The 13,158-nt window shown below is 39.9% G+C and overlaps 1 non-coding gene across 1 annotated transcript; it reads left to right on the forward strand.

The window, feature by feature from the left end:
* The first annotated feature begins 1,914 nt into the window (after positions 1-1,914).
* Positions 1,915-2,021, forward strand: LOC147927027 (small nucleolar RNA R71). The gene has a single exon (XR_015583054.1). It is a non-coding gene; the product is annotated as a small nucleolar RNA R71 (small nucleolar RNA).
* Positions 2,022-13,158: the final 11,137 nt, after the last annotated feature.

Here is a 13,158-nt window from a genome sequence, read left to right on the forward strand (position 1 = left end):
TTTTGTTTCTTCTTCCTCTTTTTCTTGTCAACAACTTTATGTGCTTGACCCAAATCCCCTTCTCTTGAATCTCCTTTGAGGTCATCAAATAAAGAGTCTAAACACTCACCATCCAAAATGTCCTCATCAAGCCTTGTCGTCTCTTTAATCCCCACTTTATCAACTTGGAGCTCTTGATGTTGATCATTCAAGTCTCTATGCTCTTCCTTAGTTGCCACTTCTTCACTAGTGATTGTTCCACAAAACATTGTGGAGGAAGGCTTGATAGGATATGATAGGTTTGGGTTCATATGATTAAGAGTTACTCTCTTATTTGGGAAATCAATGCTTGCACCCACAGTGTTGAGAAATGGAGTTCCTAGTATGAGAGGGAGCTTGTTGGTTTCTTTCATCTTAACTACCATGAAGTCTGTTGGAACTGTGCAATCACCAAACTTGAGTGGATAGTTCTCAATCAAACCAAGTGGAGATTTTGAGGAGGCATCTTCAAATGTGATGGAAGAAGAGGGTTGCTTCATATCTTTGATCCCAAGACTCTTTACCATCTCAAGTGACATCACATTAACACTTTCTCCTGAATCACACAAGGCATCATCAAGTTGTAAAGCACCAAGTGAGCACGGTATAGTGAATCTGCCTGGATCTTCAAGCTTGGAAAGTGTTTTTGGACTTGGTAGTTCTTCACTTGGTGAACCAAAAATTCCCATGATCTCTTCCACCTTCTCTCTGTTTGCTAGAATAGCTTTGATGAACCCTATATGGCTAGGAACTTGAGACAAGCTATCCACATGAGGCAAAGGTGCTCCAACTCTATTCATATTAGCTTTGAAACTTGAGAGAACTTTCTTTTTGGCCTTTGTAAGAACCCTTTGGGAAATGGAATTGGAGGACTATAAAGAGGAAGAGCAACACTTGGTTCATCTTTCTTTTCAACCTCCTTGGCAACTATCTCCTTACCCCTTGATCCCTTCTCAGATTTCTCAACTTTAGCAACCACCAAACTCTCAGTAGTAGAACCATATAGGAGAGAAGAGATCTCTTCAATAGACCTTTCATTCTCATCAGCATGGCTATCCATTTTTGATTTTTCTAAACTCATACTACTAACCCTGTTCACTTCTTCCTTGAAGATGGCATTGCAAAACGCCTTTGGGTTTTGTTATGATTTTCCCGGTAGAGAACCCATTTGTTTTGTTGAACAGGAAGAAGCTTGTCCTTGGACCTGTGTTTGCAACCTTTCAAATTTAGCATTTAACTCATTATAGACATTGTCATCCTTGTTGTGTATGGCTTTTATTTGTGTAGCAAGTTCAATGGCTCCTCTTCCTTGTCTTTCTAGGAGTTGTCTAAGTAGAGCATTTGTGTCATCTACTTGACCTTGAGGCTTGGTAGTTTCCTTGAGGTTGAGGCTGATAGTTGGGTTGGGAAGGGAAACCAGGTGGTTTTTGGGGTGGATAAGACTGATCTTGTGGGTTCTCCACATTGGTGCTGCGGTAAGAGAGGTTTGGGTGGTTGCGGTAATTAGGATTGAACTTGTTATAGCCTTGTCAACCCACATAGTTGACCTCTTCTTGTCCCTCAACACAAGCTTCCATTCCCTCTTGATATCCTTGATACACATCACTTTCGGTAACACAATGGACTGGCTTTTGAGTGGCAAGAATCATCTTATCCATCTTCTCATTCAATGCTTTGATCTCCTTGCGGTGATGCTCATTCATATCAGGGTGATCTCGTGGTGTTCTATCATAATCCTCCCCATGGTTACCATCACTTTGAGCAAGATTCTCCACCAAAGTCATACCAACATCAACATCTTGACCAAGGAAGTTTCCAGTACTTGCTGTGTCAAGCAACATTCTTATCTTTGGTAGCACTCCTCTGTACAATGTGCTAAGAAGAGACTCCTTGGAGAAACCATGATGAGGACATTGCATAGTATAGCCCTTGAATCTCTCCCATGCTTCATAAAAACTCTCATTTCCCTTTTGTGCAAAGCTTGATATCTCATTTCTCAACCTTGCTGTTCTTGTAGTTGAGAAGAACTTGGAGAGGAAGGCTCTCTTGCATTGATCCCACGAAGTAATGGATCATACTGGTAGGTTCTTCTCCCATGTCCTAGCTCTATCTCCAAGAGAAAACGGAAAGAGGCGGAGTTTGAATGCATCTTCCGAGATTCCATTGATTTTCACTGTCCCACACATCATATCAAACTGATCCAAGTGATCAATAGGGTCTTCCATAGGCAGACCATGGAACTTTGAGCTTTGCACCATGTTGATAAGACTAGACTTTATTTCGTAGTTGTTGTTCTCAACAGTGGGTGTTCTGATTCCTTGGCGGTTCCCATGAATGTTCGGCTGATCAAAGGCTCCAATGACTCGAGGTTGTCTTGGAGGATGGATAGGAGCTTGGTTGTGGTTGGGCTGCTCATTTCCATTATGAGCAGCGGCTGGAGGAGGGTTGTTCTCCTTGGCTTGGCGGGCTAAACGGCGGTTCTCTCGTTCAAGTAAGTGAATGTCGTCCACAGGCTAAAACAAGTTGTCTAGGCCGTGGCTTCTCAAGTTCATACAACCTGAAAATCAAAGACAACCCACCAATCCAATCCAAGTAACAAACAGTGCAAAGTAAATGAATAGTCTCAAGCAAAGTTGAAATCCTAATGGTCAATTAAAATGCAAACGGGCAACGACGACAAATTGATGTAGTAAGTTTCAGTATCAATTATTATCAATCCACAATTTGCACCAATCAACACACCAAGAATACACAAAATGCTTAATCTATTCTTAATCAAGTAAAAGGTTCTTATGTCACTACTTAACTAAACGAAGTCACTCAAATAAAATAAACAAGACAATGCAAACTCAAGGCAAACAAACTCAAATAGCAAATTTACTGAAAATCAAGAATTAATAAGAGAACCTTGGGCAAGGTAATTGACTTGGCAGATAGCTAATCAATCCTAGATGTCTAAGTAACAATCAAGAACAATCCTATGGCTAGAACACTAATGAAAACAATTCATTTCCATGATGGAGATCCTATGCTAGTCAAATGATAATCAACAATTTCCAAAGGTAATCACAAGACAAGCATGCATTAAGAACAAGTCCAAATACCACTAAGCACCCTAATCATCAATTTCCATTGGCTAGGAATGCAAAGCTCTTGAAAAGTTTGGTTCAGGAATTTCAACAAACATCTTGTGGGCATGAAAATCCTAAAGTCTAGATTTAAGGTTCATCAAGGCTATCTAGCAATATTATCACTAATCAAGATAGGAAATGCATAAAATAAACCCTAGACATCAAAGATCAACCATCTATCTCCCTAATCTACCAAGCCCAAAGTTCTTAAAAGATCTACTCACTAATCATCATGATCACACAAAGGAAAGAGGTTTGTCTTTGTGAAATCATAATAAAAGCTTGTAGATAAAGAGATTAGAAAGACAAATTGCTATTAAAACTGGAAATTCCACCAAAGATTCAACAAAACCAAGTATGGAAATGCTTAAGAACCCTAGGTGGCTACTTAACAAAAACTAATACAAGAGATAAATGATAAGATAAGAGATAAGAGATGAGTCTCCCCTTAATAGGGTTAGAGTATTTATAGGAAAACAGAAACTAAACCGGAACAAACCGGATTAAAATTAAACAATTCAGAGAAAACCGGAACAAATCGGGATTTGGTCTCAAAATGGTGCTTGATCGACCATTGGTCGATCTCTTGGTCGATTGGTCAAGTCTCGGAAGTCTGCTCAAGTCCAGCACAAGTTGATCAACCCTATGATCGACCAAATGGTCGATTATTGAAATCTGAAGTCTGTTCAAGTCTGGGGATGAGTTGATCGACCATGTGATCGACCAAATGGTCGATCACTTTGTCTTGTATCTCCAGTCTTCACTCTGGTTGTATATACGTTCACCAAAACAGATATAACGCTTGATACACACCTCCGATTGGCCAGAAATTACCTCCTTTGCAAAGCTTACTCAATTTCCAATAACTTTGGTGAAGAACTCTGGAGCTAAATCCCAAGGAAACGTCTTCAGACGAGTAGATCTTTGAGGGACTGCAGATTGGTTCCGAATAATCAATCATCTTGTGTTGAAGTCCGAAGTTTGGCTCGAGTCATGATCGACCATTTGGTCGGTTGCTTGGTCAATCGTTGATGTCTGGTTCGGCATGATCGACCATTTGGTCGATTGCATGGTCGATTGTTTTGTCCTGAGTCCAGTCCGAGGAAGACTACTCACAACAATACATGATTAAACAAGTTAAAAACCCAGAAATTATTGAAACTTGCATTATTAGAAAGATAAAACAGAGATCTTTAATATTGATGAAAGGATCAAACTCAAATTCTCAATATCTTGAAAGTTATAGAACCAACAAAATATAAGAATCTAGTCTTCTTTCTTAAGAAAGTACAAGATCTAAAAATAAAAATGCAAAAGGAATAAAGCTAAAAAAGGTAAAAACTAGGTTTAGAGAATATCTAAAAAGCTGGACTCTTTTGGTGGCTGCAGGTACAAGGCTTTATATAGGAAGGCTTTATATATCTAAAAAACTAGGTTTTGAAGCCCTAAAAAATGGAAAAAGTCAAAGTAGTCAACGGCTCGGTCAACTCGACCTGTGCTTGGTCGAGTGGCAGGTCGAGCTGGACTCCGGACCTTGGTTCTTCAGCCTTAACTCCCTTGCTTTCCCTTCATGATTGCTTCACTTCTCCTCAGAATTGCTTCCATGCTACTTAAGCTCCAAAATCACCTGTTTATGCATGAAAAGATGCAAATGCAATGCAACTAAACTCTAATGCATGATTAGTCCTAAAGCTACATATTAATGGTGAAAATGGCTAACAAAAGATGCAAAAGATGTGAATAAACTAAGGGAAAACATGGTAAAATATATGAACATCACCTGGATAGGCTGCTAGAGCTGGGAAGCCATAAGGAGTTCTAGGTTGGAACTCGGCCCAGTGCATATGGGGTACTCGGTCGAGTGGTTGCTCGAGTGAACCGGTCGAGTGCCTCGAAAATTGTTGTTCTCGGCTACTTGAACTTCTCCTCCTCTAAATTGGCTCGTGCATTGAAGCTCTAGCTGGTTCCGGTAGCATATAGGCTGGAGTTGCCTGAGGTTATGCGTGCGTTCCACACGGTTTTTCATGTGTCGATGTTGTGTAAGTGTCTCCGTGAGGATGAGCGGTTGTTGGCTAAAATTCCTGAAGATCTTCAGCCTAACATGACTTTGGAGGCAAGAGCATTGAGGGTTTTCGGGAGGAAAATCAAGGAACTTCGGAAGAAGAAGATTCCTTTGATGAGAGTCTTTTGGGACTGTGATAGTGTTGAGGAGCAGATTTGGGAACCAGAGGCGAGGATGAAGGAAAGGTTTAAGAAGTGGTATGAGAAGCAAGCCGCAACTTGAGCTTGTCTAGCCTGGTCCCATTTGTAATCCGTGGCTGGAGCGAGAATGGAGTATTCCAGCACATCTCTCTTGTTTACTTGGTCGCTTAGGGGTGGTTGGTTGTGCGACTAAGTAACAAGATGAGGTGGTGTTCGGGGTACAAAATTTCCCTGAGGGAGTGGTTTGAGGGAAAATTTCCGGAAATAGAAGTTTCGAAAAGTGGAAAGCTTCGAAGAGTGGAAAGTTCTAAAAATGGAAAGTTTTATGTGAGTTAGAACTTGTCCATTTTTAGTGGTTGTGAGCTGATATTTTGTGTTTTTGTTGGGGTTTAAGCCTTGTTTTTGCATAGTTTTGTTGCATAATCTTGTCATTCTAGGTTTTTTTAGGAGCATATGCATCTAGTGTATTATCTCTCAGGTTCTTGGAGTAACCTCATCACATTTAGAGCATTTGGAGTTGATTTGGAGTAAAAGAAGCAAAGAAGAGTGGAGTGGAGAAGTGACACAGGATCAGGAGCTATGAGCGGCCATGTCCTACCGCCAAACGATGCCCGATTGAAGCCATCGGCCAAGAGAATCGGCCAAGTGATCACCGAAGCCATTCCTTGACGTCAAGATCAGGGAGCTTCATCGGCCAAGCCCGTCGGTCAAAGCCTCCCCGGTTGACACCATCGGCTTGGGGACACTAGATAACATAGAGTTAGATAGAGTAGACTTGGAATTTTGGAGGTTGAGCAAGACCGATTGGGATGTTAGCTGATATGCTCAAATTGTAATACCTTAATGGTACTAACAGCCTTGCAGTTGTAATACTCGAATCCACAGAGAATCTAGTTCACACAATAGACTTATTATTCTTTTAATTATGCTAAATAAAAAAATATTAAATTAAAGACAATGCAAAAACAGAACTAAAAGTATTGTAAATTCAAAGGATCGAATAGCTAAGCCTAGGGAATTTCTCAAGAATTTATGGGATATTAAATCAGTCAGATAATTAGGATTCAAGCAATTAAATATCAGATCTAGAACTCTAAACACACTTGTAAAATAAATCAGTTCTCACTGCAAATATTATATAAATTCAAAACCAAAAAATCCAAATCTCTTAGCAAAAACAAGTTTAGATTGTTCACAAAATTATTAAATCAAATCTCTTTGCAAGAAATAATTTTGTTCATCAAAAGGTTTAATCAGGAAAATCAATTATATTCTCATATAAATTTATTTTCCTAAGTTATTAATTTTAGGTGATCAATCAAGAATCAATATGAAGAACAACCTAAGATGAAGATCACAGAAGATAATGAATCCTAAAATTAACAGATCTAATAAACCATAAAAACTCTATAAAAAACCCTAAACCTAACAAGCAAACTACTCAGACATAATTAATAAAGCACAAAACATCTTTCTGAATAATAAGCAATTGATATTAAGAAGTAAGGAAGGGAGTTCAAGAATCTTCTCTCTACAGATGAAATCAGATCTATCTCTCCAAACCTCTCAATATCTCTTCTGGTTGCGGAATAAAACTTGCTAGAATAAAACTTAGGTATAAACAATGACCATAAAAATCCTATAAATACTCTAAAACACGTCTTGGGCCTTAATTGCAAATAAGGAAAACTTGGGCAAATTTTGTAAATCTTCTAAAGCTTGTGAAGACAACATCCATTTGGCTTTGTGGCACCTGCATCGATCGATGCTGATATTGCATTGGTCGATGCAAAGTCTTGATCATGTCTCCAAACTTTGTTGATCAGCCTTCATGCTTTGATTATGCTCCAAATCATCCTCTTTTAGCTCCTATGTGTTCCATCCGTGCCAATGAGTACGTAAACCTATAAAGACTCAAAAACAACCTAGAAAACAAATCAAAAGACTCAAAAATCACACTTATACCATGGTTAAAAACCACAAAAACCATGATATATCAACTCCCCCAGACTTAGCTTTTGCTTGCCCTCAAGCAAAACAGAAACTTAGACCTGTGAAAGAGGTTTGAAAACATGGAATTCACTCAACTGCACGCAACTTTTTTTCGCACTCTTCATCGCCTTGATACTCAGAACTTACTTCTTATACTTTGTCAATTGAACAGCATCAACATTCCTTACTCAAATCCCAAAATCCTCTAGAATCTCTAGTCTCACCATTGTCATCTCATTAAATAAATTAAAGCAGATGAGTTCTTACCTTGGTGTATCAATCAGTGGCACATGGAATCTCTTCAGGCCAAGACATTCTTCATACATCTCCTTTCCTCTCCCTTTTTTCACTTCCAATTTTTTTTTTTTTAAACCAAAGGTGTAAGCGAATACCGGGGTCATCGGTAATTTACCTACCCCTCGCTTCCAAGCTTTGTGGGATCATTTGACTCAAGAGTAGAATAATGGGGTCACTGGTAATTTACCTACCCCTGTAAACTGATCAAAATCATTTCATCGTTTATTTTATCCTCCTCTTTTTTTTTTTTTTTTTTTTCTCTGAACATCCTTTCTTTTTTAAGTTCTGAAGGGAAGAGAGAGGGGAGACATACTTTGAAAAATTGCACTGCCTTGTATGGCCTTAAGGAGAAGTCTAGTCCACTGATTTCCAACCCAAAGTAAGAGATTAAGTCCGGTTAAAATCCTGATAAAAGTTGAGACAACGTTAGTTTAACCAGATATCTTTTGGATAAGGGCTTTCAAGATTGTTGATACAGCTCATAGCTTTTCCAAACTTCAGTTCTGAGATCAAGCATAATCAAGATTCATAAGAGTGTTAGCCAAAGAACAGAAACCATTAGTTAGAGATCCTAATTCCAAAAAGAAAAAATTTAAAAATTTGACTCAAAAATATCGTTTTGACTGACACAACTGAAACTAAGAAAGAAAAAACAATTAGTTAGTAACTAGCCTCCCCCAGACTTAAACAACACTGTCCTTAGTGTTATCAAGCCTAAGATTGACTAAGAAAGAAAAATCAAATTGAAAAAGTAGTAAACAATTGAACCAGTTTCGTGTTACCAACTGTTAGCCTTTGTGTCGACCGATGCAAAGGTTGCATCGATCGATGCACAGCCAAATCATGCGAAAATCCGACGTATCCTGTTAGTTTCATGTTAGTTGTGTTTCTCTCATGGATGCCAGCATTGTGAAGAATCACTCAAACACAACATTAAACGCAACATGATAGATAATGGTTCATAATGCAATACAATTTCAGTCTGAAACAAATGACAAACTGACTCAAGGAATGATAAAAATGACTCAAAGTGAAAGAGAAAGTGGGATAAAAGAAACCATAAACAGAAGTAGGATCAACCCTCATAACCAGCATCACCGTCAGCATCGCTACCACTAGCTCCAGCAAGGGGAGAAGAACGAGAACGGGATCTGCGTCTAGTGGGACGAAAGCCAGCCAATCGAGAAATCGCGTTCCAGAAGGTACGCATAGTGGATGTCTGGTACTCCTGGTATTCTCCCTGGCTCATAGTACGAGAAGGTTGTGGTGGCTCAAGAAAAACAGGAAACTCAAATGCTGCAGTGGCAGATGAAGAACCAAACTCAAAACCCCCAGCAGGGTGATCAGCAGCAGCAGATGCACTCTCATGACGGGAAGGTGATGGTATACCAAAATCAGAGGCAGGAGGAAGAAAACGCAACTGCTCTGCATCCTCTCCAATGGTGGTGAGGTCTGGTCGCGGTAATCTGATCAGATGAGTACCAGTAGAATCACAAAAACACCAGAGCATCTCCCTCTTCATCCAAGTAGAGTTCCTCATATGCTCCTCATTAATAACACTCCTATTAGTACAAATGGAGACAGAATCGGTAGCAATACGCAGTCTCTGAAAGATAGGAGTAAGCAGACTCCCAACATACTCTTTCTTCCCACGCCCAAAAGCCTTGACCTTCAGAGAAATCAAGTGATCAGCAAACACTGCACCATAGTTAACCCTCTCAGGATCAACCCATCTATCATCCTCAGCCATCAAATCATAAATCCCATATGCCAACATGTGCAACTCACTCACTCTCATCTTCCCAGCCTCCATCTTACACAAAATAGTGTTGGCTTTGGCTCTAAGAATGTACCTGATAATTGGATGCCTCACATCAGTCATAGTAGAACGTCGGGAATCATAATCACCAGTACCAAAGTAAGACCAGAGATGCGAGACATCTACAAACTCTCCTGGAAGTGAAACTCCCTGTGGCTCTCTGCTAAAACCGTAAATGTCACAAATATCACGTAAAGAAATCTCATACCGAACTCCTCTAATGAAGAAAGACAGCCTTCCTTCACTAGCTTTCGGGACCTGCTCGTTCTGGTACAGAAGACGGACTGAAGCCATGAATTTCCGGACCAGCTCCGGATATAAGGCATAGTGGCGAGTGCACATGGTCCCAAGTCCATTCTTCTCCAGAAGTCTCAATACCTCATCATGAATCCCAAGCCTCTGCATAGAAACAGGATCAACGAACCGAGTTGGCAGAATCTCAAACTTCAGGCAAGCGTTGTAGAACAGAGTCTCATACTCTCCCCAAGCATCAAGTAGCGGTCTGTTGATGTACTCAAGCTTCTTAACTTCTTCAACTGGACGTCCAGGCCAAACATGTTCTGGCGGAATCCGTTGTCTTTCTCTTCTTGGCCATGGGTCATGACAATTAGCTTGAAATGGTGCATCAAGAGCTGGAAGTGGTCGGATTGGGCACAGTAGAACCGGAGGAGGAACCGCCGGCGGTGGAAGATCGGTCCAGCGAGTCTGAGCTCTCTTCTTTCTTGGGCCAGTCGAAATTGCTCCGAATCGCAAAGTGGATGTGGTGATCAAGTAGAGGAGCTAAAACCGAGCAGATAGAGCCTTGAATCGTTGGATTTGGTAAAGAAATGAGTGAGATACAATCAATCAAAGTTGTGTTCTTCCGGTTTTTATTTTAGGTGAAAGTGGCGAAGAAGATGAAGTGGGGAAACTTAAGTCGCGATTTTAGGTTTATTTGCATCGATCAATGCAGATGTTGCATCGGTCGATGCAAGTGTTGGGTCGATGAAACCGGGCTTAGTCCAGCCCAGCAAAACTCGATTATTTTCAAGGGATTTTGGCCAAGAATGCCATTTTTTCCAAAAAAGTTGTCAAGAATGCCATTTTTTGTTTTTCTTCTCAAAAATGCCAGTTTGTTTGTTTTGAGAAGGAGTGAGTTGGCGAAAGTGCCCCTGTTCCAAAAACTAGAGAGAACCATAAACGGGAGAATTTAAATAGAAGTTTAAATAGAAGATAATTTAGTGGGAGAGAGACAGAGATTAATGGCAATGAGACAGACATTTATGGCAGCTCGGCGTCATACATTAGTTGCTTTATGGGATTTGGAAAGAGGTAATGCAACATGGTAAGTGTGTTTTCTTTGTTAGAGTAATAATTCTAAATCGGGTGAGTGTAGACAAACAATAAATGAAACATAGTTTTGAAACAATAATAGATCCATTGATACAATCGGCTTGTGGACAAACAAAACGGGGGATAGACAAACAAAAGATGGTAAGACAAAAGAGACACAGGTGGACATGACAAAGGGTGGGACGTCAATACATAATTCTAAGCAAACGGAGAAAGACCAACTAAAACTATGTCTACTGGACCTTCACCTGTGATGGACATGTACCTCGACTGTCGAATCTTGTCCATCAATGGATCAACATTATTAACAGGAACTGATTCGCTATGAGACCTACAATAAGAAGCTTTTTTGGTCCTTCAACTGTGATGGACATGTACCTCGAATGTCAAATCTTGTCCATCAATGGATCGACGTTATTTACAGGAACTGATTAGCTATAAGACCTGAAATAGTATACATAGGCTTCTCAAATGTGTCTACCAAACCTTCAACTGTGATGGACATATACCTCGAATGTCGAATCTTGTCCATCAATGGATCAACGTTATTTACAGGAACTTATTCGCTATGAGACCTGCAATAAGTTTTTTGGTTAACCGGATATGATGACCTGCAATAACTTGTCAGTCAATGGTGGACAAAATACCTAAGGTGTATGTTCTTCTCCTCCGGTTGGGCAAGGTTCATACAGAATGCGTATTCATGAGACGTAGACTGTTGGATTTGGTTGCCATCGATAGTAGGAACAGCATTCACTGCACCATCTTCTTCATGAGACCTGTGCGGCACAATAAACAAGTTGGTAGTCAGGGACTCATGCTATTAACAACATGAACGACAAACGAATAGAAAAATGGTCGTTGTAGACAAACCTGATATTTTGGTTATGGTCCACCAATGGATCTGACCTGCACGATGGACACATAGTGCGGTTAGCAGAGCCATAAATTTGGTGGACCATATAAAATCACGATGGACATCGTTGGTGGACATATTTGGAGAAACAGCATTCCCTCCGGTGGGTAGAGGCAACGGTTCCCCCGTCGCGGCGGATAGAGGCAACGGTGGCGGATTACACCGAAGAGGGGTGTGGATGATGTAATTCATCACTTAGTGACTCAAAATCGAACGTTTGTGGAGGAAACAGCGATGGCGGTTGGCGGAAGATGTAAAGTCTTCACGGTGGTTTATGAAACAAGAATATTTGTGGTGGTGGAAGATGAATGTGTATGCAATGATGAGAAATGGATTGGATGGGTGTTTCAATTCCCCTTATGCAGTTGCAGTATAAGAGGTGTCAATCCTAAATGAGTGTATGTGAACAATTAAAATGTACATATCAATCTAAGTCTAGCCAAGTGTAAAGATTGTTTGTCACTAACAATCCTAAAATGAAAATGTAAAAGCAGAAAGTAAACTACAAGAACTAAGAACTAAATGCAAATGAAACAGGGTGATTATAACAGTAATGATGCAATAACAGAAATAGAAACTACTACTAATGAACTAATGCAAGGCAAGTAATGAACAGGACACTAAGTGAATGCAATAGGAATGCAACTAGAATGAAACAGGAATGAAACAGGACAATCACAAATTATGAAACACAAGTTCTGGGGATGAACTCGAGCAGCACTCGACCGAGTGTGGGTCGAGTGGGCCGAGTGTGGGTCGAGTGGGTGGTCGAGCTAGACTAGACGCAGAAACAGAGCAATGCAATAAAAACAAAGTAATGCTAAACCAAATCAAACAACAAGCAAGCAATAGGATTAAGACTTTAAAATCAATAAACAAAGAAGTTCCTGAGGATGGATTCATGGGATGAACTGATCATTGTGGCTATCTTACTTGGTCAACAAATCTCAAGCAAGCTATGAGCTAATCTCTAGACATATGAATCTAAGACAAGTTTCTCCCACTCTCATGGTCAAGAAACAATCAAACCTGTGCATCTTCTAGACTTGTTCTCACACAATAAAGACCTCTAATCTCTTAGCAAGCCTAATGGTAAGCTCTAGATCTAGCCTTATCTATGCTTCCTAAACATTCGTGTGATGCTAAGAAGCTTGAAATCAGACTCTACCCTCTCAGATATAGAATCAGCATTAAGATCATCTACTCTAGAAGAGATCTACAACAATCAAGCTTGACCAAATCACACAAACCACAAGATCAGTCCATCCTAACCATCCTCAAGATCCTAGGAAGACTACTCACAACAATACATGATTAAACAAGTCAAAAACCCAGAAATTATTGAAACTTGCATTATTAGAAAGATAAAACAGAGATCTTTAATATTGATGAAAGGATCAAACTCAAATTCTCAATATCTTGAAAGTTATAGAACCAACAAAATATAAGAA

Source organism: Camelina sativa, chromosome 15, assembly GCF_030686135.1.
Source record: "Camelina sativa cultivar CO46 ecotype springtype chromosome 15, ASM3068613v1".
NCBI lineage: Eukaryota > Viridiplantae > Streptophyta > Magnoliopsida > Brassicales > Brassicaceae > Camelina > Camelina sativa.